Consider the following 24,382-nt stretch of genomic DNA (forward strand, 5'->3'; position numbering starts at 1 on the left):
AGGCAGCTTCAGTTTTTAGTGGCTCCCCTCAATGTGCTTTCTAGCTTAAGGACAGAAAAACACAGTTGTTGGCACAGTTCAGATCACGTCATTAATCTCCTGGGTTTATCCTGCTGTCAACTCTGATCTAAAGCAGAGAAACTCCAGCACATCATGGATGGGATGTTCCAGTACAACTGGAGCAAGTTAATGCTAAACAACAGGAATTTGTATTTGCCACATACCGGGGAGCTCCTGTTTCATGCATAAATCCATCTGATTTATTTTTTTCTTGTTTAGCTTCCATTTTTGCCAGTAATTCTCTATAGCAGGACTACTCAGATAGTAAATCAGATCAACTCCTCCCTATATGTGTACCATGAGCCAGACCTCTCCAGGACTCTGTGTATGTGATGCCACCTGCATTTGATTCTGTATTTCTTTACCATTGATTCAGCTCCTCAGGATCAGCCATTGCACACTGCCACAATCCCATCACAGCCTGTGTCCAAGGCAGTGCTTGTTGCTGCTCAGTGATTGCTGTGAGAATTGCATACCTTGCTGCAGAACAGCCACATCCCTGAAAGACATTTATCCCCTGAAGCACCGACACGCTCTTTGGAAATACAAGCAGTTAGGTAATACAATTGATTTACTTTTCTTAATTAACACTTTTCTTGCTAGTTCAGGAGTCAGTTCAACACGGTCCCACTGAGAGTTAACCCAGCCACATTTCTCTCAGCACACAGATAGCTGGAAAAATACAGGGACTTTTACTGCCCAAGTGCTGCTACCACCCTAATGTCCAAGATGTTCTGTGATGGGGGCTGTGAGGGCTTGTGGGGATAATTATGTCCAGAATCACAGCACTCCAAATCTTCAAAGAATAGAAAAAAGGATAGAAAAAGAAGAAGAAAAACACCCATGTTTAACAGTGAAGTAAGTGCTGGTATTTTTGCCACAATCAGCACCGTGCCATACATTTCCACATGTAACTGAATTCCTCCCGATAGCTGGGCCAGGCCAGAAGAAGCTTTCATGGAAAATATCCTTCATGATTCACTGTGTTATTAGGGAGGGGAAAAATATGTCGAGGGGAACATTTAGTTCCTGTGTAATTGAACTGAGAAACAAATTCAGAACAAGCAGTTACAATTAGCAGATATTGTTGTTGCCAAGCACATATCATTTCATAACTAGACTTAATTAAAAGAGCAGTTTAGGTGCCTGGCATCCAGCCTCTCTTAGTTCAGAGCTTCTTCCTTGAATCTAACTCCCAGCAGATGCAGAGGACCAGCACTTGTTATCCAGTGTGAGCCACATTCCTCAGCTCTCCCCAATGCATCACATCCCTTGTTAAAATTCTGACTGGTACTCGGATATATCAACATCTCTGCTGTATGGTGAAGAACCCACACAACTCCCAGTGATAAAGTTTGGGGAAATCAGTAGATATCCTTCTCTGCAAGCCAGCAAGCAGAGGGACAGGATCACATGAAAATGCAATACAGGACCCTTCCAATCTCCAGTCTGGCTTGACACCAAGACACAATCAATGGGGTCTGATCACAAAATAATTGCAAGTGTTCTATGATGCTGAAGCAGGACTGAGGGAATAAGACCTTTGCTTTGACCTCACTCTAACTTCAGGGATTCTGCAAATTGTTTCAGACTTTTCACTGCAGCTTTTCTACCTCCCAGCTACTTTCCAGCTGGTTTTGACTTTCATCAGTTCCTCTGGTAGTGAAGGATGATATAAAAATGGAAATGTTATTTTAGTCAGGAAGTCCCGTTACTTTCATAGGTTCAGTATTTTTCAGCCTACTGTTAGGCCTCCCGAGGGCTGATTTCTAAGTGTCTTTAGCAATTTTGCATCCAATCACCAACATTCATACACACTTCAGATACCAGGTTTATTGTTTAAGTCACAAATTAATTGGAGGGCATGATACATTATTTAACTGAATTATTCTATAATTTACTCCTAAGTACACTGCATAAATTAGAGTTAATAGTACTATGCATAAATTAGAGCTGGGCTAAGGTGGGTTTTTTTGGGCAATATACATATATATATTTGATTTCAAACATACCCAAACAGCATATCTAATTACTTCATTTCTTTAGTCATTATGAAGCATTAAGCATATCTGCCAATAAAAATTATACGATGTTCCCTCTGATTTTATTCCTAATTAATGATTTTAACCTTTCTTTCCCCCGCCCCTTTCGCCCCAGGACATTTGTTATCTATAAATAACAATGAAAATCTGGAAGGTCAAGGAAACGTACAGCACATTCCCTGCAAGAACATCAGAAAGTTTGAGTTCCTGTGAATGATAAATTGTCAGTCTCATGTTGAAGTTAAACCTTGGTAAGAACTTCTGGTTCTTAGTCTGCAATGTTACAAGGAATGCTAACACTCCTGGGCTTTTTGTTGTTTTTTTTTATGGATAACAAAAATTGTGATCTCAAGGAAAGGAGGAAGAACTAAGGTGCTGCCTCTGTCTTTGCCATCTTACTTTCAATAGAAACTAAGCCTAAAAGACTTGCCTCCAGTAGATCCCTCATACCATGACCTGATCTCCAGGACCAGCTTACACAGACAATTTATCCCAAGGTTACTCCATTACAAATGAGCCACATTCTAGCAAAGACCATGGAAATGATTTAAGTATGAACTGCAGGCTTGGACCAATAGCACAATTCAGAGTGCTCAAGGAGCACCTCAACAGAATATTAAAGTAAGTTCAGCAAGAGGGAATGGTAAAAATCCATACAGATTTCCTGGATTCCTGTCTGGTTGTACAAATGAAGGATGCATCTGAAAGGGATGGGATATAGAAAACCCTTCGGATATTTCTCTGCTGAAAGTTACAGTTTGTAATAACATGAGTAAGGAGTACCATAACCAGTAATAAAATGTAATCTTCCAGATACAACAGTTAATAGCATTTAAAATTTTACATCGTAAGTGAATTTTACTGCTTCATACCTGACAGTTTTGTTTAAGAAAATTCCTTTAGCACTTCATGTGTTAGCACAGAGCACCGTGCATGCAGATGACGGGGCCATAATACCTTCTCAAATGGTTGCCAGTTCCAGTGCTCAGCCAAGTATCAGTCAGCTGGACACTAAGCATGAGTCAACAGGTTTCATCTCTACCTCTTCAAAATAATTCCCTTTTAATCACCTTTCAGGGAACTGTGACTATTTTCACTAAGAGCAAATGGAGTGATGCAGAATTTTCTCCTGCCTGAAGTCAAAGTAGTTGAGGTGTGGTTTACACTGACCTTGCACACCAGTGAAGTTCTTGCAGTGCCGCTGTGAGCACGCAATGACTTTTTCCACTTAATTTCAAACAAGCTGCATGACTGTTTGCCAGTGTTCCACCACTTGCATCGTGGCTCACTTCACTGCCTACACAGACAGAGCTCTGACTGAGTACTCTCCTCATTCCAAAGCTTCTTCCCCCTTTCTGCCTGCTCATTGTTGGAACCCCATGTCACAAACTGTTCATTTGCTACGTAAATGTCATCTCATTAAAGCATTTTCCTGTAAGAGTTCATAACCTTGCAGCTACAGTGTGGAAAATACTAAAGACAATTGAATTGCATTCATGAACAGAGAAGACTTTTAAAACAAACCTGAAGTGCTTTTATCTCCTTCAATCAACAGACCTTGTACTGTAGGTTGTTGTACACAAATGCTGTCTTTTAAGAATAATCAGTCAACATTTTCTGATTAAAATTTAACATGGAAACCATTTTTTCTTGAAATACCTCCAGCAGAACAACAAAGCAAGTGACAACGACAAACCTTTCTGCCTTCTTGATCTATTCTTCCTCCAAATCACAAAACATTCATTAGTCAGGTATTTTATCCCGAAACTTTTCTGACTGCAGATCTATACCAAATTAGAGCTGTTCTACCTCTGAGAGACTTTTAGATGAGAATTCCATAAGTCACCTGAGCTCAGACACAAACTCCTGGAAACTTCAAAGCTTCAGAGAGAAGAAAGAGCTATGAGGCTAAGAGCTACGGATGATTAAAGGAGAAATTACACAGTTTAGCAAAGACACACAAATAGACTTGTGTAGCAAAACTGCTACACAGTTGTCAAGATATTTTTAGGAAGCAGAGGGTAAAACCATCCAGGCTGATGTTCTGATCACAGTCTGGGGAGGAAAGGTTTCACACAATTCTAAGTCAGGGAAAGTCAGGGAAATAGACTGTATCAGATCACAGAATCACTCTGAACATGGATAATAGCAAAAATCTGCTCTGCTATTCCACCTCGACTCACAAATGTGTCCTTTTTCCATTATAACCAAAGCCAACCCCATCCAGCCTTGCCAAGGAGATCAATACCAATAAAGTGTAACACTGTTCACTTGGAATCTTTCTTGCCTTTCCCACTACCAGTAAATTTCCAGTTCGACTTCTCCTATTAACACAGCTTTATTTGTAATTCCAGCACTGATACCTAAGTTCCTAACTGAGACGGCGCCTGCATGTAGCACTAAGTGGGAGTTTGTAGTACAGTCATTTACAGAGTTGATAAGGACGATGCAATCAGTTCATCCAGGTGTAAGTATGCATGCAAGAGCAAATGAAACTAATTTTGTACCAATACAAAGACACCTAGGGGAAATTAAAGGTCAAATACATTTGTGCCATTAGTGATTCACAGACTGTGAAATGTTCTAAGAGATTAAATCTAAAATTGCATTTTCCTACAGAATTTTGTCTTTCTACATAAAATTGTGACCAATAGTATTTTCCTTTGAGTAGCACTTATAAAAATACTGCATTTCAAAAGAAAGATTTTTAGAGGGAACACTAAATCAGTTCCAAATTATCTCCCAGATTTCCATGTTTTTCATTGTCTGATTCAGTACTGCTTTCCAAAGGGAAAAAAAATGAAGGAAGATAGACTAGATGCGCTGTGAATCACTATCACTCCTAAAATCCAGAGACTTCAGCCAACTTACCGCAGTTGAGAATAGGGCTGTAAGGACTTCTGCACTGCTGCAGTAATATGTTCACTGCCATCATCCCGCCTCATCAAGTGATTCTGAAATGCAGAAGAGACCATCAGTGAGTTGAAGAGAAAGATTAACCATCCGTTTACCAATAACCATGACCAATGCTTCAGGCTTCAGAAGTTCAGCTTCACTGTGAGACCTGCAACTTCCCTGTTGACAGGAACTGCAATATCAGACACAGTGATAAGCCTCTGTATTTCTAGTTTTATCTATATGGATACTGCTGCATGTTGTCATTTCAGATACATGCAGACAGGCTGTGCAGTCCAAAACTGCCACACCAACTGCACCCAACCACCTGCCTTTCCAAAAGGAAGCTCCATAAGACCTTCAAAGCCCATGACAGATTTCCAGATTCTGGGAGGGAAACCAGAAGGTCTGGATCCATCCAATCTCCAACAGAAAGAAGAGGGGTTATTAAAAACTCTCTAAAAGCAGGGAATATCTCAACCTGTAAACCACTAGTAGATGATCGCTGCGTTCCTGTACCTGGGAGAGAATAAGCTAATTAGAACCACAGGGAGGTGCTGAACCTGCTCCTTAAGGGCACGTTTATTTGAGAAAAGCTGACATAATCACAGCTGTTTGCTTGCTCATCTTTGGCTAAAAAGCTGCACTGAGGACTGCCAATATTTATACCATCCTCTCATTTTATTCAGAGTAAGAGCAACCAGCCAACAAGTCTTGGAGCACCACGTAGCAAAGCAGCAATAGTACTCATTTCTTCTAACTGCTTTTTTATCGAATAACCAAGCTTATTAGTTTTGGAAGTTTTCCTTTTCTCTAATGTGGCAGGTAAGTCAAGTGGCTTCTAAGCTGAATCCTGCCAGAACTTCTGCCTGGGAATTGACCCAGTAGCCTGCATTTGTCTGACTGGATCTCATGAGACAGGAGAAAAGCACATCGAAAAGAACAAATATTAAAGGAGGGTTTTTCCTCTGGAAACTTGGTTGTGTACCTGTAGGAAATCACTCCAGTTTCCACAGCTCGTTGGCTGCCACAGGTCTAGTTTCCTCTTCCCTTTTGTGTCTTTTGTGCTGCACAGTTGCAATCCACTTTTTATTCATAGGCTTTAGGAGGATCAGTAAATAGGCTGTGCTGCTGCAGATGGGTTTTATGCTAACACCTCCCCAGTTATAGCCAGCAGTTTCACATCTGAGACTTTAAGAGCATCTTTGTAACATTGCATTGGTCCCCCTCCCAGTACAGTCCCTGTGTGTACTTTTACTAACTGAAGAAAATGACTGAAGAAGCATCAAAGTATGTGCCAAAAGTTCAGATGAGAGTAATTGAATCTGCAGGAACACTGCTTTGGTGTGGAGCCAAAATTCAGATATCAGCATCCAGGATCTTCTCCCACTCTTCCAGTCTATCGAGGAAGTGATGCATACACAGACAGATGATATGCTCAGTCTTTAATGGCTGCGTACCAGCTCTGTTCTATCCAGTCTGAGCCAAAGGCCAAGCAGGACCCCTCTGCCATGTCACTGTGCTGGACCCCTTCTTGTTCAGCATCTTACCTATTTTGTTACTGCCTTCCAAGATGAAGGCATAGTATTATTGCAAAGCACCTTTAAGATGCACGTCTAATGATGTAAAACAAATTATAACAGTAAGCTGAAAAAATGCAAGATAATCCAGCGGTGCAGCCCATTTTGCCTTTGGGAATTCTGCCTCTTCAAAGTATTCACTACTACATCAGACTTCACACACACTGAGGTTCATTCACACCAAGAGGCTCATTTACTTAACGGCAATGTTTCACATCACAGAAACACAATGCATCACGATTAAGTCTCTCTCCACCTCCTGAACTTTTTGAGAGTTAAGACCCTGCCACAAAACCACTCCATAGAGGCGCTGCCTTGAATCCTGATCTGCCCTGCATGCCACCCGGAGGTACCCACTCCTTTTGCCCGACAGCCACCTAGCGGCACCCGCTCTGCTAGGCAAGATAAAGGTGCAGCTCAGATGGATGGGCACATTTCCAAGCTTGCTAGACCACTGCACTCATTTCTAACTGCAGACATCATTCACTAGGCTTGAAACATTACAGAAGCTGCGTTGCCCTGAGGTACTGAGAACTGTGAAATTAGCAGTAAAGTATCTTGGATAGCTTAGCATGAAGGCAAGAAAATTGCAAATTAAGTTTGATTCGGGTTTACCTAGAGGGCATGAATGTATTCCAGTGTTAAGGGAAGAAAGTTTATATTTATATATATGTATAATAATGAAGAGTCAGCATGAGTTTTCAGAGCCAGATAGTATTACTTCATATATTAAAAGAAATGCAAAGGGAAACCAACTGCCTCCACTGTTTTACCTCAGCAGTGCACATGAGATGAAAGAAAAACTGACGTGGTTCAAGGGAAATTTTCATTGTGAAAAGCACAACTTGGCCCCAGGATACAGCAGACAGTCAAACTACTCCTCTTCATCCCACCTGAGGAGTATCAGGTGAATTACTGAGCCCAAAGGTCCTGCTAGAACGGAATGCTGTAAACTGCATTCCTGGGAACCTGACTTCTGGTCAGCTACACAGATGAGGACAGCAGCAGCTGTCAGCCTCCTAAACTTCAGCTTTCATTTTATTCAGCTTTCAATATATTCAAGCCTTTTCTTAATTAAATCCCTCAGCCTCGTCTCAACAGAGATCCTTTGTAGAGATCTCACATGCAATGTTTCCTTCCATTATTCAGAAGAGATGTATGAAAGCTCAGCACTGATAAATAATGCACAAACAACTAGTTCTAACTTTGAGGACTGACAGAGACCACCACCCTCACTTCCTTCAGCTCACATTCTTTACAGAAAAGGAGATACCTTTCCTGCTGTCTGCCAGCATGCTGGCCTCCCGTCCCAAACCCAGGTATCTGAACTTTCCAAGAGGTCCACACCACTGCTCTTCATGGCAACCTGTAACAATCCCCAGCTGACCTTCATCTCCCACCCTGGTACATTAGCACATTTCTCTGTGCTTGTACTGGCTCCACTCTTAAAAATCCCACAAGCAACCAAAATGAAGAGCTTCAGCTGACACTCCTGTAAGCCTATATCTTTATGTAGAATATAATATTCCTAGAGAGGAAGATGACGTGGTGTTTCCCAGGATATAGTGTAGCAAAAGGATGTTGTGTTCTTCACTCCAGGAAATCCACTGGCATGGCCACCCAAAGAAGCTGTGGGTGCCCCATCCCTGGAGGTGATGAAAGCCTGGTTGGATGGGACCATGGGCAGCCTGAGGTGGTGGGTAGTAGACCTGCCTGCAGCACGGGGTAGATCTGGATGATCATTAGGGCCCCTTCTAACCTAAACCACTCTATGATTGAATGAAATTCGTATGCAGCTTTGTTTGCTCCTTCTATAAAAAGGCAGGCAGTTTTGTCCAAGGCCCTTATAGCTCCTTTCACAGCCGAGAGGCATCAATCACAGACCCATCTCAGGATCAGCCCTTCTTCCCCGGGAACTCATATTGAAAGAAATAAACAGTCAAGGTTATTTATGTGTGCCTTTTGATAACGGAAAGTTCGATGAATGTCTCAAGTGCTACCTGCAAGGTCCTGGTAAAAATGCAGTACTTCTTTTTTTAATGTATCATAACTGGCATATAATTGGTATATATGTGAAAGTGGTTTGCTTTTACATCAAGTGGCGATATCCAATGGTAGTCAAAGTACAGCATGTAATTCTTACAATAACTATTCTTGAATACAGTTGTCGTTACTGTACAAAGTTACATTGATAAGCACCAACAACAATGACCCTATTAAAGACACGGTTTAGCCCATCCAATCTGGCTTACAGACATTTTTCCCCACATTAAGCCACCCAAATGTCCGAAATAATCCTGACTCAGAGTTACTGCTTGCTACCTATAGATCCAGCAACACTGTTTACTGAGTGTATTACTTGTAGAGAAAATTAAATTATCCATTTGAAGGAGTTCACAGATAATGCAAAGGGTAAAGGAGGAAGGATGATTTATTATGACCATTTTCCACGTGTCTCAGTGATTCCATGCTTTTATGTAATGTTCTTATTTTCAGATATCTATTTTTAAGATGTCTCAGGATGTGCGAGTAAATGAGTCAGGGGGAAGGTCTGAAGGAGACAAATCACAAAGAGAAAAATTGAGGTGCAGAGGACAAGGTTAGGAAGGCAAATCCTTGCACAGGGAACTGGCCTGAAAGATGCACTAAGGTAGGAGAAATGTCTCACTGCCATAAAAGCACATTGTGAAGTGGTAGTCCTACCGCTAACCAGCAGCAGCTCTCGCTGATTTTCACTGTACTACTGGCTTGTCTGTGAGCTGCAGTCAAGCCTTCACTTTGTGTGCCATGCACACAACAAAAAAGTGACCATTTTGACATGTTGGTAGGTTTTATTTTCCTACCTCTGATCTTCTCTAAGAGAATACAAAACGAAAACGGGTGAAAAAACAAGAGTGTCTATGATGAAGATGCCCAAAAGAGCTGAGAAGGCTGCCAATATAAACAAATTGAGGGGAAAATACACATTTCATTTATTTTTTTATCCTTTAACAGCTGAAATTATGACATAAACTGACAGCCAGTACAACATGAATTGTTTCTTAGGTTGAATTATCCCTACATGTTTCATAAGGATTAACTAGTATGTTGTTATTAGTCAGTGATTCGGTATGCTAGAAGATTGGAAGATTAAACAAAAGCTAATCTCTAGAAAAGTAGGGCAGAATCTTTTGTTTCTTTTTCAGGAAAAAGATTTTTCAGCTTGCAGGTTCCAAAAGCTGATCTTGGTAAGACAAAAAGCTTTTCTCAACAGTAGTATTTACTCACCCACCTCTTTCAGAGAAACAAAACATCCAGCATTGTTAGGAATCAAGAAGGGATAGCACTGCTCACAGAGTCATATATTAAGTGTCATATATTAAGTAGACTTTTTGTATACTTCTATTGAATACCCTCCAGTGCTGGAAGAAACCTCCCAGCCAAGTGCAGGACATTGGTCAGCAATGACAGCAGCACGAAGCTCCCCAGGACAGTCAAGCTTTAAAACATATGGAATTCATAGCCGAGTGATCTCTCACTTTCCTCCAGGCTCTCTCTGCAGTCATGTTCTGCTGAGAGTCCCAATCAAACAGCTGCAGGTGCTAAAATTAGCTACCTCAACCATGATGTACCAGTAAATGCCTTTCCTTGGGACCGAAGGCATGACAGTGGGACAGCTGGAAAGGTCATCCAAGAAGTTCCTGCTCATCTGCACACAGGTTGGATCTTTCCCATGGCAAGGTCTGACCCAGCAGCTGATGATGGGCACTTTGTGTTTTCAGGGAAGTTCTGACAGGGATGCAGTGATCTTCTAGGGAACTATCAGCTATAGGACTGAGGCCTTACTTTGTCAAGGTTCTCTTCAGCTGTGCTATGTAGGAAAAGGTAAGGACCAACTCTGATTTCCTGAAAGAATTTAGTATTTCTTGTCAACCTCACAATACATAACTATAGTTTCAGATTAAAACTCAGCATGGATTTGGTAACACACAGGTACTGGCAATTTGCAGGAGAAAAAGACTCTATCAGAAAAGAAGCAAAGCAAAACATCCACCTCAACAAGATCAGGTGGCCTCATGCCCACCTGTAGTTCCACAAGGTTCCCATGCAGTATTATCACTGAATTGAAACTTAGGATACTCCGGGCTAATGGTTTGCAGGGAGTGTTTATTAATCAAACCATATACTCACCATCTTGTTCTGTTCCCAGAAGTTGCTGTACCACGTCCCTTAAAATTAGAAGAAGGATTCCTAGCAACAAACAAAATTTCTAGAGTTTCCGATCTCACAGTAAAAACTTAACCGTTAACAGTGTTAGAATACTTAGCATCTGCTGCGTGTCATTCACTGCTAGTTATCAGCTCTTCTACGTCTCCCTAATGATCTTCTTAGAGGGGGAGACGCAAGGACAAACTACATCCAACCCACACAGTGATGATTTAACTCAGGCTGGCGGGCAGATCTGGCAAATGTTTGTCTTGAGTGACATTTTCGATGGACACTGTTGCAATGATACATGCCAGAATAGCATCTGTAATAGAGTAATGGATGAGCATTCTGTGCAGGTCAGCTGAAACAAGCTGTAAGGAAGAACTCAGCAGGCATTATTGTTTGCAAACAGCCATTTTGGAGCAGAAAGAGCTCATGTAACCTCAATGAAATGGCAGAAATTTGTTTTGCTTTCTCCGCTGGAAAATAACTTTCCTAACAGGCCCAAAATCAGATGGCAGAAGATCTGTTCATAACTTTACATGCATAATTCTAATTTCAGCCAGCACACATCCACTGAAATCAAGAGGGCCAACCTCTAGAAGCTAATGACCATTTAGGATTCTTACTGAGGGTGAGATGTTAGCTCTGTATTTGTCAGCGATCCTAACAACAGAATTACTCTATACTCAGCTTACAAAATGGATAAAGAAAGAATTAGACTTGTGAATGACTGATTACCTTTCTTCCTTTCTAATTTTGCCTGAGTAAATATTGTAAGCCTTGAGGTTGCAAAATAAGTCATAATATAATTAAAACCTGCCAGAATTTCAAAGGAGAAGAAGAGCACGCGTTAATATTTCTGATAAGCAGCCTTGAAATAATACAGCCCTGAGGTTTACTTGCAAGAAAAAACAAATTATCTTCTTTTACCCATGCTTTCATTTTGTTTACTTAAAGATGATACGATATCTCATTTTTGTCTACAATAGTCACTTGATTTTTCTATTGGCCACCACCTGCTTTCTTAATTAGAAAAAAAATGTCCCATTCTGCCCAGGCTGAAGTAGCTAAACTCAGAATTTAAACCATCCTGGAAGATCAGCAAGATACTGCTTATAGACACAAGGATCATACAAGCATTTGTTTGTTTGGAAGGCAGCTACTTCCAAGCTTTCAAATAGATCGAGCTAAACAGTGTGCACTGAAGCACTGTATCTACTGACAATGGATATAAATTGCTTTATTTTACATAATGAAAGTGCAATTTGTAAAGGCAGTGTTTGGAACTCAGATAGTGAATTTATGTTGTAAACTGACAATTTTAGGCTGTCAAGCTAAAAACCTTCCTGGAGAGAATGGAATTCCAAGACTGAGATTTACCCAAAGCAAGATGGCTGCTACAGATTACACACAGACTGTGTGACAGAAGAGAAAACCACTTAATGGTGTGTGATAATTCTGTTTGTTTGGGGTTGGCAGCATTAACTGCCTTGTAACCTCATCACAGCCTAGAAAGCCCTGGCTTTTCCCTTCCTTTTCTTAGGCATGTAGGTAATAACACTTCTGCAGTGCATAAATAGGAGTTGGCCTCAGTTAGCATGCAGAAGCAGAGAATTACAATTTGGAAAGCTCAAAGACTTTTGATTTACCCAACCAAAAGCATGAAAACCTCATCCTGAATTCACCTCCAGATGCAAGAGGCAGAGACTTCTCCTGAATGCTTTCCTACCTCCCTGCTGCTAGAAAAACCAGGCTTTATCATCAGCCATGATGGACAATAATCTAGCTATGTGAGTTAGTGCATGCTCAGCCAGCCAGAACAGGACTCAGCTTGGTAGTAATCATGACCCAGCCCCATAACAGCACTTAATGTCATCAGTCATCTAAATTTACTGTGATAAATGGAATTTTTCAGCAGATCCCTAATGATTTCTATTATGAGAGCATGAAAGGCAGAGACCTGAAAAACCTAAATCACACATCTCATTGCTATTTGAATGATAATAGCTCCGCTGCCTGTTTTCCTGGCAAGCAAGGTGAGTCTTGCAGAGAAAATGTGGCAAGCTCTGACTGATTTTCTTTTCTCTAACCCATTTTAATCAAGCAACGCTTGATCTGGAAGACATTCATGTTACACCTGGCACACTATCAGAAAGAAAACTGCAGCCTGAAGATGCTGGAGTCCACACTTGCTCTCAGTATGAATTATTCTCAAGCCTTTTAATTCTTTGATCTTATCCTGAATTGTCTACCAATATAATTTATTTTAGCAATGGAAACTCATTTTAACCACTATGCTTTCTAATTTCATTGCAATTGTAGTACTCAAGAATGAAAGGGTCTCAAATCACATTAAAACATTCAGGAAACACTCTGGGAAATGCTGCAGTTGAGACATCAGATAGCAAGCTGAGCTTGGAACAATGGACTGTGCTAACCAGGTAAAGAAAACAGAGTTAATTTCAAATTACCTGATTTCAAAAGACGCTCAGCTGTAGTCTTCCTATTATCACCAGAGTAATTCTCCAAGGACTCAGCTCAGTTAAAATATGCCATTTATCTAGTGTGATTCGTGCTGTACTTGATTTCAAAGAACTGTTCAGTCATATTCTAGGACACTCAACTTCACTCACTGGACACTGTTACAGCCATCCTGCATTAGGAGCCTGCTGTGAATCCCAACCCAGTCAAATAGGTAAAAGTTCTATAAAATGTATCTACACAGGTTTAAGGCTGAATGGTGACAGATTAAAGCTGAATGGTGATTAGCCTGAGGTTAACATTCAATTAAAAACAAAGGTAAATGGCACTGCAACTTGAACAGGCAGTAGTGCCAAGAAATACAGTTTACTACATGGATAAGGAATTTTAGATCCTATCCTTGCATTGTAAAGCTATTAACTAATCGAGGACATTAAGAAAGATTTCATACAAGCCACTGGTACATAATGTCATTTTGCAGAGAAGCCACAGTGAAAGGAAAGTTCATATAGTGGTCAATGGAATATTAAAGTAATGAAATTTTGACTCAGCAAGATATTTTAAAGCATACGACTGAGATTTGATAATCCTATTATCTGGTTCATCATGTGGTATTATTGAGTAAAGAAGCATTTCAGAGAGTAGATGAGATGAGCTTCAAAGGCTGTGAAGAAGGACCAGGACATCAAAATCCAGTGCTTAGTCTTTGCAACAAGTCAGAATCCTGAAAACAAGACAACTTGAGTGACGCCAAGGATCTCAAATGCAAGGAAGGATGGGAAATGGATGAAGGTCCCTAATTATTTCCTTAATGATTTCCTGAGAAATGGATGTTCTGTAAAAACACTGGAAACACCAAGAGTATAGGATATCTCATTAGCAGAAGCCATAGATAAACCCATACAGAATAAATAATAAATGCAGATATTCAGAAGTCCTGTTTTCCCTTATGGGAACAATTAACATAAAAAAATTGAAGCTGGCATTACACAGAGTTTTGCAAACATGCCATCTACAGAGACCAATCCTATTGTCTGTGTATCACACCCATGGAGAACCACTTACAACTGTTCTCCTCTCCAGATCAATACCCAGGATCACTTTGCTTCACACCAAATGAAGCTGAGATCCAAGATACTTGGAGCAAGTTCTACATTGAAAGATCCTTCCACAGAAAATTCCATTGAAGGAAAACAATTTGTCCCAACCCGACAAGTGTATGCAAGTGCGAGAAGAAAATCATTTCTCCACTAATTCCTCCATTACGCTTGATGAGAAAACAGAGCCAAGATTTAATGCCTGGGATCAAGGATTTTTGTGGCAGCACCCAGAACTCCCCATACCTTCTTGAAACAGAACTTTTAGGACACCCTCTCATTCTTTTTGTGTTTCTTGGTTTGCTGGTAAAGCACCACTGTTAACTGTAGCATATTAGTCAGTTCTGTTCAGCTTTTGGGCAAGACTTACCACCTTATTCATGCTTGTACGGCCAGCATTCTCAAAATATCTTGCTTTTCTATGCACAAGCAAAGTCTGCAGCGAGCAGCATTGATCATTCCATTATCACTGTGTTACGCTTAATTTCCTCTTCATCTTTCAAGTCAAACACCATCTCACACCACATCAATAGCAGCGGCAACATGCTGATTGATTATCCTCATCTTTGGCAGGCATGCATGATGCAGATATGTTGTAAGATTGTTCTTCTCCTACCCCAGCACAACTGCATTCTCCTAAGCTATTCCGAGAATCAAACGACAAGTGTATTGAGATCTTTAAGCACTTTGATTTGACTTTGCAACAAGCAATTAATTGTTGCAGACAGTTTGACTAAGCACAAGAAATCTCTGCCAAAAGCAGGATGCTGCTGCAAGCATAAAGCAGCCTCAGCATCCACCTGGGCAGCTTCTGGCCCCCGCTCTGCCCAGGTCTGTCAATGAACACTGTGGACCTTGTGATTATTCCTATGAGACAATTCTGTTAAAAAGAAAGATCCTAAAGAACCTCCGAATCTGTGCAGTTTCCCATCATAGTCGGGACATCGTCAGTCATTTGATTTCCACAAACAGAAGCACCTTGCAACCTCTCCTGCATAACTGCAGCCCATACATACATAACTCTCAAAGCAGAACAGAACAGCAGGTCAGAAGCATGAACTGCTGACATTATCTTGCTGTGAAGCTTCTGTATTTTACTTATGGTAATTTTTTAAGCATATTTAGACCATTTTAACCATTTTTCTTAAGCCAGTGGCACCTAACAGTCTTGGTACTCTTCAGATTCAGCACTAATGAAAAGAGAATTCCCAAATTGGTAACAGTATGTAATACACCATTTAGTGCCTTAAGTGCATCTCTTCTGTGCCTGCCTTTTCTTTATCTCCTTGCCTCCATGCTAGATACATATGTACAGATTAAGAAAGCATTTGTAAAAATTAATTAACAGCAAAACTCTTGATCCATTTTATTCCGGTCAGTTCAATTTCACAGCAGTAATTACAGGTGCTCTCAGTCTACTACTGTTTATGTTCCCCAGACACTACTGGTACAGATCCGAGAAGAAACAATGGCTAAAACAGCCAGTATGCATCATTAACTCTGTACTAGTTTAATTTTGGCACTCTCTGAGTATGGAAATTGCAGCAAAATAACCACTAGATGTAGATGGAGTTTAGATCTCAACAGTCTGAATAATGAGATCACAATGCACACAACCAGCACTTCCAACAGTGCTGTTTCTCTGCTATACACCGCATTGTTTCTAGGATCATTTTTCCAGTTTTAATTTACTTTCAGAATGTATCCCCCTCTCCCACTTTTCCTTCCTTTCTATGGCTGTGCATTACTGATCCTGCCCAAATTATTTATTTTGATATATCAGGGTAGGAACCTTACACTACATAATCTCTCTTTCCTTGACATCTGTGCATGCAGTACAGATCTTGACACAATAAATTGCTTGAAGTTCTTCATCCCATGTAGCTTTGGAGCAGGGAAATGAAAGATGATCTCATTGTGTTCCTTATGCCTCTAATGAATTTCCTTTATAGCTTAAGATACCGTAAAAATGAGTTTCCAGGATAATGTAACCAGAATTATATGAGCTGAATTTTACTGTCATGCAATTATGGTACAGTTAAAAGTTTAATTTCATTTCTTAAACTTTCCGGTTGTTGCACCCTAATGGGCTACGACCACGTGACCCTCTCAGGAACCTTCTGCCCAGCACACGCTTTGTGTTTTTGCACAGGGCTGGACAAACATGAAGTTATAGTGCACACTCTTACAGTTTGATATTGCATATTCTTATCTAACTGTGACATTCTCCTGGCACTGAATCATGAATACAGCAACACACAGAATGCAGCATGAAGACACAGCTTCCCGTTGGAAATGCTGACTTGAAAGAAAAACAGTAGCAATTTGGATCAGTGGACATTCTGTTTCACAGCCAGATGTTAACTGCTTTCACTGCACTAATTTCTCAGAGTCTTGGTTATCCTAGCTGAGGCATAAGTCCAATGTTAGGAAACATCTGCTGTTAAGTTCACATCAGGAGATGTTGTTGCACTATAACGAATAGAGGCAGAACAGCGCTGTCATAATCTGAAACTCTGGCACAAATTGATGGGGAAAAATCATAAAGAGCTAATGGGATCTTTAGATGTATGTGTGTGGGACTAATAAGGAGTAATAACATTATTTTACAGTACAGCTGAAGCAGAGACTGAAAGACTGTGTTCAATTCTGGTAGCCACACTTGAAAAAGAGACTGAAAAATCACCAAGTGATGGATGAGCTGTGTCTGGTACCCGGGATTCTGTCTGACTGTTGCATGGCAACAAGAGGTGCATGCTTTCAGCCCAGCTCTGGCTCCCAAAGGAGCTTCCTTCAAGGCACTGGATCTAGCAGCTGCAATCTTCCCCTCAAGCCCTCCTGCATCACCTGGCCTAACTCATGAAGTGCCACATTCAGGCTGGGGAAAAGAGTGACAAATTCAGCAGATAAAGAGAAGGGGCCCAAAAAGTGATATTCTAGGGACCCTGTGGCAAAATGAGACACTGTTTAAGGATGCCACATTTACAACTTGAGGAAAACTCAATTTTATGGCTTGAACATGGCGTACTTTTTTAAGCACACAACCTTCACTTCCTGTGGCAGAGTAACAGGAATACAGCTGCCTTTTATGCTCTGTCCCCGACTCTAAAGCTGAAATGTCAGCCACACTGAGAGAAGTGATGCGGTCGGTGCCTCATTCCAGCATCATGAAGACTCTAAGATCCAAAGTCAGATCCCAAAAGCTATGAACAGCCCCCAGACAAGACAGATGTTACTAAAAAAATGTTGCTTGCATCCACAAATGTCCCTTTTCTTTCTACCCCATTATCTGCTGAAATAGATCCATTGAAGGCCTAAATCCTACTTACAGTTATTGGAGAGACCACTTTCACTTCAGTGAGTTTTGGTGTGGGTTCCTTTCCTGATGATGATGCACACAAAGTGCCCTACTCGTTCCCATCCCAACCTGATCTAAACTGGCCTAACAAGTGGCCCAGCACTATGTGATGAGGATCGTGCCTTCGCTTAATCACTGCTCCCTCAGGAGTGCAAAGGACAGCTGGGAGAAGACGATCACATTATCAGCAGCTCTGCTCCTGACAGAGACAAATCTTGAGAGTTTGTTTACATCAGTGGTAGCGACTGAATTTCATTTGACATGTCACAAACATCCAGCCTCCTGGCCACAGCATCAAGTGAATAATTTAGCAGGATGCTGCATGCCAAGCAAACAGGCTGTAAAACAGCTCTGTACAAAACGTGGGGTACCAGCTGTCCAGCGCTGAGGCACAGAATAGTATTTACTGCTTATGCACTGTGCTGAATTGCCAACAGCATGGCCCAAAATGAGGAAATTAGGGAACAAATGACAAACATGGATGAGTCCTTTTTTGCTGCCCACATTAAAGCTCTTCTTCCAGCACATGGACAATTACAGCAAACACTGCAGGCCTGGAGGCATTACTTTCAACATTCCTAACATCTAAAGAACTGCGTATATTGGTGCACAGTTTGGGCAGGAAATGAACTTTAATGAGTAATGTGGGAAAGTAAATGTAGGCCACAGTTTTCCTAGATGTTGCAGTTAGAAGACCTTCCCTTTCCTATCGTTACACTGAACAAACAAAGGCTGGTTTTATTCATCCCTAAGCAGGTTTGTTTCGCACAACAACTCAGCGCTGACCTGATTCTGAACACCTTGGAATCAAAAGGAATTTATTGCTCGATTCACTCAGAGTAGGAATGGACTCTCACTGCTCCAAGGTGTGCGATGTTAGAGATTCATGTATTCTGCAAAGCCTTTAGAATTGCCCTATTATTCAGAGTGACTGCAGAGCCATTTAATTGGCCTAGTTCCTGCTCTGGCTTCCGTGTTGGTTTCCATTTGCTTTCCAGGTGCCACCTTCATCCATTTGCAAATGACTCCTTTCTCGTGGCTTTGCAGTTAGAATTGGAAGGAAACATTTCCAAGTTTTGATGAGCAAAACTTGGCTGTCTATGCTGTGTAGCTGTTAATTTGCATCTTCCATGCCAAACTTCTTTCAATACAACAACAGAGGGCATAAATATCTTGTCAGAGCAGACACTGAAAAGAGTTACCTATTCTCCACATGTGAAGTATTTAAGGGAATTAGATACATCCAGATCTGTTTGTTCGCAGTAATTGGAACAGCAATGAATTCTCTAAGAAATGTTCACAGAAATCTCACCCAGCTTCATTCAGAATTTAAAATTTCAGCTTTTTTCTTTCTACCATCAACATCACCCTGAATTATCTGCTCAGCCACACCTGGCACACAAACACCAGCATGAACAAGTAAGATTCCTTTCATACTTCTGAATAACCTTATATACAAGGTAAGTGTATTTGAGCTGAGATGCCCTTGACATTGTTACATGACCCTACACCAGGACCAAACAACAAATCTAAGAGGACACAGCTCTTTAGTTTACTGCTCTTTACGATGGATGTCAGACAACATTAAGCACAGCAGTTTATGCCCCCACCAAACAACAAAGTTAATACTGAACATAAAACAGTATCAGAAATAATTTATGGGACAACAATCTCCGTGCCTGGCACTTGCTCATGATTAATGTTTAGCCCTGAGGAATTGATAGGCCCATAAAGGAATTTTAACACTTAATAGCATTCTTTGTGGTAAAGTGTATTACTTCTAAATGTATCTTCTAAAAGTATTCATTCTGAATTCCTCATAAAAGAGTCCAAATTGAATTCTTTCACTTTTCTGCAAGTTCTGGGTAGAAAGTTAACATCTAGTTAGAAAATATCTAAACAAAATTGCTCACCCAAAAGAAGGCAAGAAATAAAATAGAAGAGCATTTCATTCTTGCACATAAAAAACTAAAACAAGAAATAAATCATTGCATGATCATTGTAGAAAGAAATGGGGACTTCGGCAAACAAGCTATACGTGGAGGTATATTAAAATGTGACAACAGTTGTAATTCAGACCAAAATGCAAAATCATTACAGCAGGGAAGTTCTGCTAACAGAATGACAAATGGATTGACTGCAGTTAGAAGACACGAGAGTAACAGTAACTATTTCTGTCAGAAAACACTCTCAAGCATCTGTGTTTATATACTATAATTAATGACAATAATGAATTCTCAGGTACAGAAAGGTGAAAGCATATCTTACTGTGCAGTTACAGTCACTGCTGGGATACACTTTGCAGTATCCAAGCCTCAGCAGCCATTTGTAGGATCAGACTCTCAGTCCACATTCTCATTTGTCAGAGAAGTAGACAAGGTTAATTAATAGGATAAAATTGTAGTGATGTGGGTTTATTTTTAAATGAGATGATGCACAAAACAACTTAATTGTACTACACTCCTTCAAGTAATCCCCTGGTTTGATTGATTAGGCTTTGAGTGTAAGGGCTGCCAAGAGTATCCAGTTTTTCTAGTTGTTATCATCTCTATTTAAAACTGCAAGTGTAATTCCAGTTCTTCTACCTCAGAAGAACTACAGCAAAACTGAACGGGTTATTTAGCACTGACTATCATTTGCTTAACTTGGGAGTGTGAATGGTAGGACTGCACGCTCAAGTCAAGTCCAAAACAGTTAGTCAGGATCTTCAAAAACAACCAACTGCCACAAAAGTGAATCAGATGTTAGTCTGACATCCACTCCTGAGTGCTCAGATTGTGGATACAATCTTTGACCACCTTCTTCAAACACTGAGACAACTGATGACAGTGTGAAGGTAAAACATACCTTAGTAGCTTCTTTTAAAACTCACATACTGGCAGTAAAAGTAGCATTTATTTAGTTGACTTTTCTACCAGCATAATGTCTGTTTTCATATATAAGACATGTCCTTTTCCTTACAGAACTATCAGTACCACTAATGAGAACAAAGTACAATCTTAGAATCTCTGTTCTTTTATAGGGTGGTTGCTGAGCACAGCTCCTCTCGTCCTGGCCCTAGAGATGCCAGTAATGAATGCATTAACATTATGAAATACAAAGCAGTTATTATTAGGTATTTGATATTGCCACACGTTGTCACGCTTTGCTTTAAATGAAGTGAGGGAATGAGGAGCAATGAGACAGTGAAAGAGTAACATACGAAATTTGATACTAATACTTCCTATCTCCATACCTTACTTTGCTCATTTTCCTCCGGTCCGACTTTCTGCAATGAAATCTGACCAGTCTTAATGAATCCTGGCTGTTCTTTCTCTTCCCCTGATTTGGAGTGTGCAGGGTCCTTTATCAGTTATTCTGGTAGGTAACATCCAGCTCATTGGAGACTGAAAAGGCAAGACAAAGGGTAAGTGACCAGAGCAGAATAACTACAGCAAAAATAATTTCATTTCTTAGCAGGAGTGAACTTCATGTAGGAACTACTCAGACTTAAGATATTTATTTTGGTTGCTGAAAAACTGGTCTATGAAGAAAGGCTGAGGGAACTTGGAGCTTGGAGAAGAGAAAGGCTCTGGGAAGATCTCATTGTAGCCTTCCAGTACTTGAAGGGAGTGTAAAACAGGAGAGGGGATGGCTGCTTACGAGGGTGGATGGTGACAGGACAAGGGGGAATGGTTTTAATATGAGACAGGGGAGGTTTAGGTTGGACCTTAGGAGGAAGTTTTTCCACCCAGAGGGTGGTGATGCACTGGAACAGGTCACCCAAGGAGGCTGTGGATGCCCCATCCCTGCAGGCATTCAAGGCCAGGCTGGATGTGGCTCTGGGCAGCCTGGGCTGGTGGTTGGTGACCCTGCACACAGCAGGGGGTTGGGACTGGATGACCTTTTCAACCCAGGCCATTCTGTGATTCTATAAGAATATTCTGAAAATAAGCGCAGTAAATTGTTTCTGTTTTGCTCCAAATCACTCTTCTGTTCCTTCTGCAGCTTCCACACACTGTGCTTTAACTACTTAAATATTCACAATATTCAACATTTCACTTTCCCTTCACAGTTCTTTTCTAAGAAGAATTCGTTGTTTAATACGTTCTGACCTCATGTATAGTTGACAGCCTCTGAAGAGTGCTGTTCCTCTGGAAGTAATAAATGAATTCCATTTGTTCTATTTTTCTAATGTCTCCAGAATTTATACTGTGAGCAACTCAGGCCGCAATGAGATATTAACATTTCATTCTCAAGATGTCATCACGAGACTTTGGCTGCAGTACAGAAAATGTATTTTTGATTTCATGTGCTGAGTACCTTAAGATCCATAAACTCAGCACACTCAATGAAGGATCAAGAACGGCTGCAACAGTCTGAGTGCACATCCATTGCACAGACAATACTACCACAATTACCTGACATCATCCAGGAGCCCAAGTAAGAGCTGATGGCCAAAGCAACTGAAGTATTGTTGCAAAAACAACCGTCTTTGCAACAGGAACAAATCTAAAGATGCCAGTGCCAGAAATCTGTCATGTTTCCACCACAGCAAAGTTTGAGTTCCTTGAAAAACTGAAAGTGTGCTGGTGCTGTACACAGCCTGATAATGCCTTATTGCTGTATGGGCCAAGCTCTCTGCATTGCAATTACATATCCCTGCATTTAAAATGAGTTTCATTAACAGTTCTTAAATCAATCTTTGTAAATTTCCCTTGAATTTCAGGAGCACAACAGGCTCTTTGCTAACTCTGACAGTCCTTCTCTGTACAATTGAATTTAAGACTTTGCCAGTAAAAAGCTAGCAAGAGTATCCAGCCTTCCACATCTCCTGTCATTTCAGTAATCTCTGTCCATTACTCTGAGGGAATCATTAGCCCTATTAGTCCTCCCTGCCTAGCTTTTTCTCTGCATTTAGTCTCAAAATGAAGACAAAAAACAAACAAAACCCCACTGTGTTAGTCAGTGTCTGACTGTGCCATGCTAAGAAGTGAATAATGAGAATGTTTTATCCTGCCATGAAAAACAGATCCAAAACTTGTGTGAAGATAAATGTGCAGCTGCTCAGTAATGTAAAAAACACTGATGGTGAGAGGAATCCCTTTATCAGTTTGATTAGACTCCTTGCACAACCAGGACTGCTATAGCACAAATCTTAAGTGACGTGTTGAAACCAGCCAGGAGCTCTTTGAAACCAAAGCAGAACGTGCCATTGGGATTTGTGAGCTAGAAGAGGCACCAGCTGAATCTACAAAGCACCGCATCTGAACTTGCCAGGATCACTACCAGTACACAGTTACAAGGTGTGGAACCCAACTCAGGAAGGCCTCATTCTCACAGGTAAGCTGCCACAAAACCATCCACAAGAAAAAAGAGCTGGAGATGAGTCTAACCCGTGCTTCTGCTTCTGGAAGAGACATGCTCAAGTGGTGCAGGGGAAGGTATGGTCATCCTTTGGTGGTCTGTAACAGCTGAAGGACAGCTCAGCCTGAGCCTGCAGCACTGCCTGCTGTGTGACTCACATCAGCACTTGGGAGCCCTGACAACTCCTCTTCAACGTGCATTTACAGACCATGTATGACAGCCTTACCAAAGCAGTAGATGATGTCGCTCAGAGAACGGTCATAAAAACAATGGTCTTTTGTAAACACATCCAACAAACAAATGGGAGTTAATTTCTTAGCCTTTCTCAGAACTAGAAGCTATATTTACATTTAAACAGACAACGTTTCCCCAAACTAGCACTCGATTGCATTTTTTATTACTACTGCAGTGTTTCAAAAGGCACATTAATAATGCAAATGCCCTGCATCTCACATTTGTTAGCAGTTATATAAGGCTGAACATGCCAGTGTATCCGCTTCCACTAGGAACGAGGCATGTGGGAATTATCCCCTACTAATGGGAAACGTTCTTCATTTACCAACACGCCGTCAGTGTTTCTGTTGACTTCAGTTTGTTTACATCGTTTTGCAGTACATAAGAACGAAGCTGTGTAAACATCCATTCCCTTCACAGATGCAAACTACAGACGCGTGGCTTTGGTTGAAAAGCCCATGAATCTGCACTTAGGAAACGCTGCTCCCGCATCCATCCCCTACTGTGAAAATCCAGTGGATGGAGCTTTGCAGTCCCTTAAGGACCGGACCACTAACCTGTGGCAGACATGCATCCAACCTCATGCATTCCACGCTGCTATTTGCTCTTCCTTTCCTACTAAATGCTGAATGAGGTGAAGGCTGCCTCACACTGCACCGCCTGAGGCCACAAAATATGCTCATCATGTGCCCAACTTGCAAAGTTACCTTTAAAGAGCAGCAAAAAAACACCCTATCTCAGCATGTGGGAAGCTTTTCTCCTAAGCATAAGATTACGTTTTAGCTTAATGGGAAATAAAGACGTTTTACTGCCTTGAAAAACACAGACCTGCTCACAGCCCACAGGATGGTGATGGAGGGCAACGAGGCCCGGCCAGAGCAGAGGGAACTGCCTTAATGGAAGGCTGAGGTTGGATATTAGAGCCCATTCCTGCTGGGCCGTGGCTCAGCGCTGCACTCTGTACCCTATACGGGCGGCTGGCCGCGCTGATCCTGCTCCTCCAACCCCAACAGCTCTGAGGGACGCAACCAGCCGCCGGCCATTCCCGCCTGAGAGCGCGTGACCGCGCTACCCACAATGCCTCGCGAACTCCTCCTC

General features: G+C 41.2%; 1 protein-coding gene across 1 annotated transcript in view; it reads right to left on the reverse strand.

The window, feature by feature from the left end:
- Nucleotides 1-20,955, reverse strand: part of WFDC1 (WAP four-disulfide core domain 1) — a 98,766-nt gene extending 77,811 nt beyond the window's left edge. The window contains exons 1-2 of the mRNA XM_072346726.1: nt 20,940-20,955; nt 4,974-5,056 (exon numbers count right to left, since the gene is read on the reverse strand). The gene's annotated coding sequence lies outside the window, so the exon portion shown is untranslated. The remainder of the gene's footprint in view (nt 1-4,973; nt 5,057-20,939) is intronic.
- Nucleotides 20,956-24,382: the final 3,427 nt, after the last annotated feature.

This window comes from Excalfactoria chinensis, chromosome 11 (genome assembly GCF_039878825.1).
Source record: "Excalfactoria chinensis isolate bCotChi1 chromosome 11, bCotChi1.hap2, whole genome shotgun sequence".
Classification (NCBI taxonomy): domain Eukaryota; kingdom Metazoa; phylum Chordata; class Aves; order Galliformes; family Phasianidae; genus Excalfactoria; species Excalfactoria chinensis.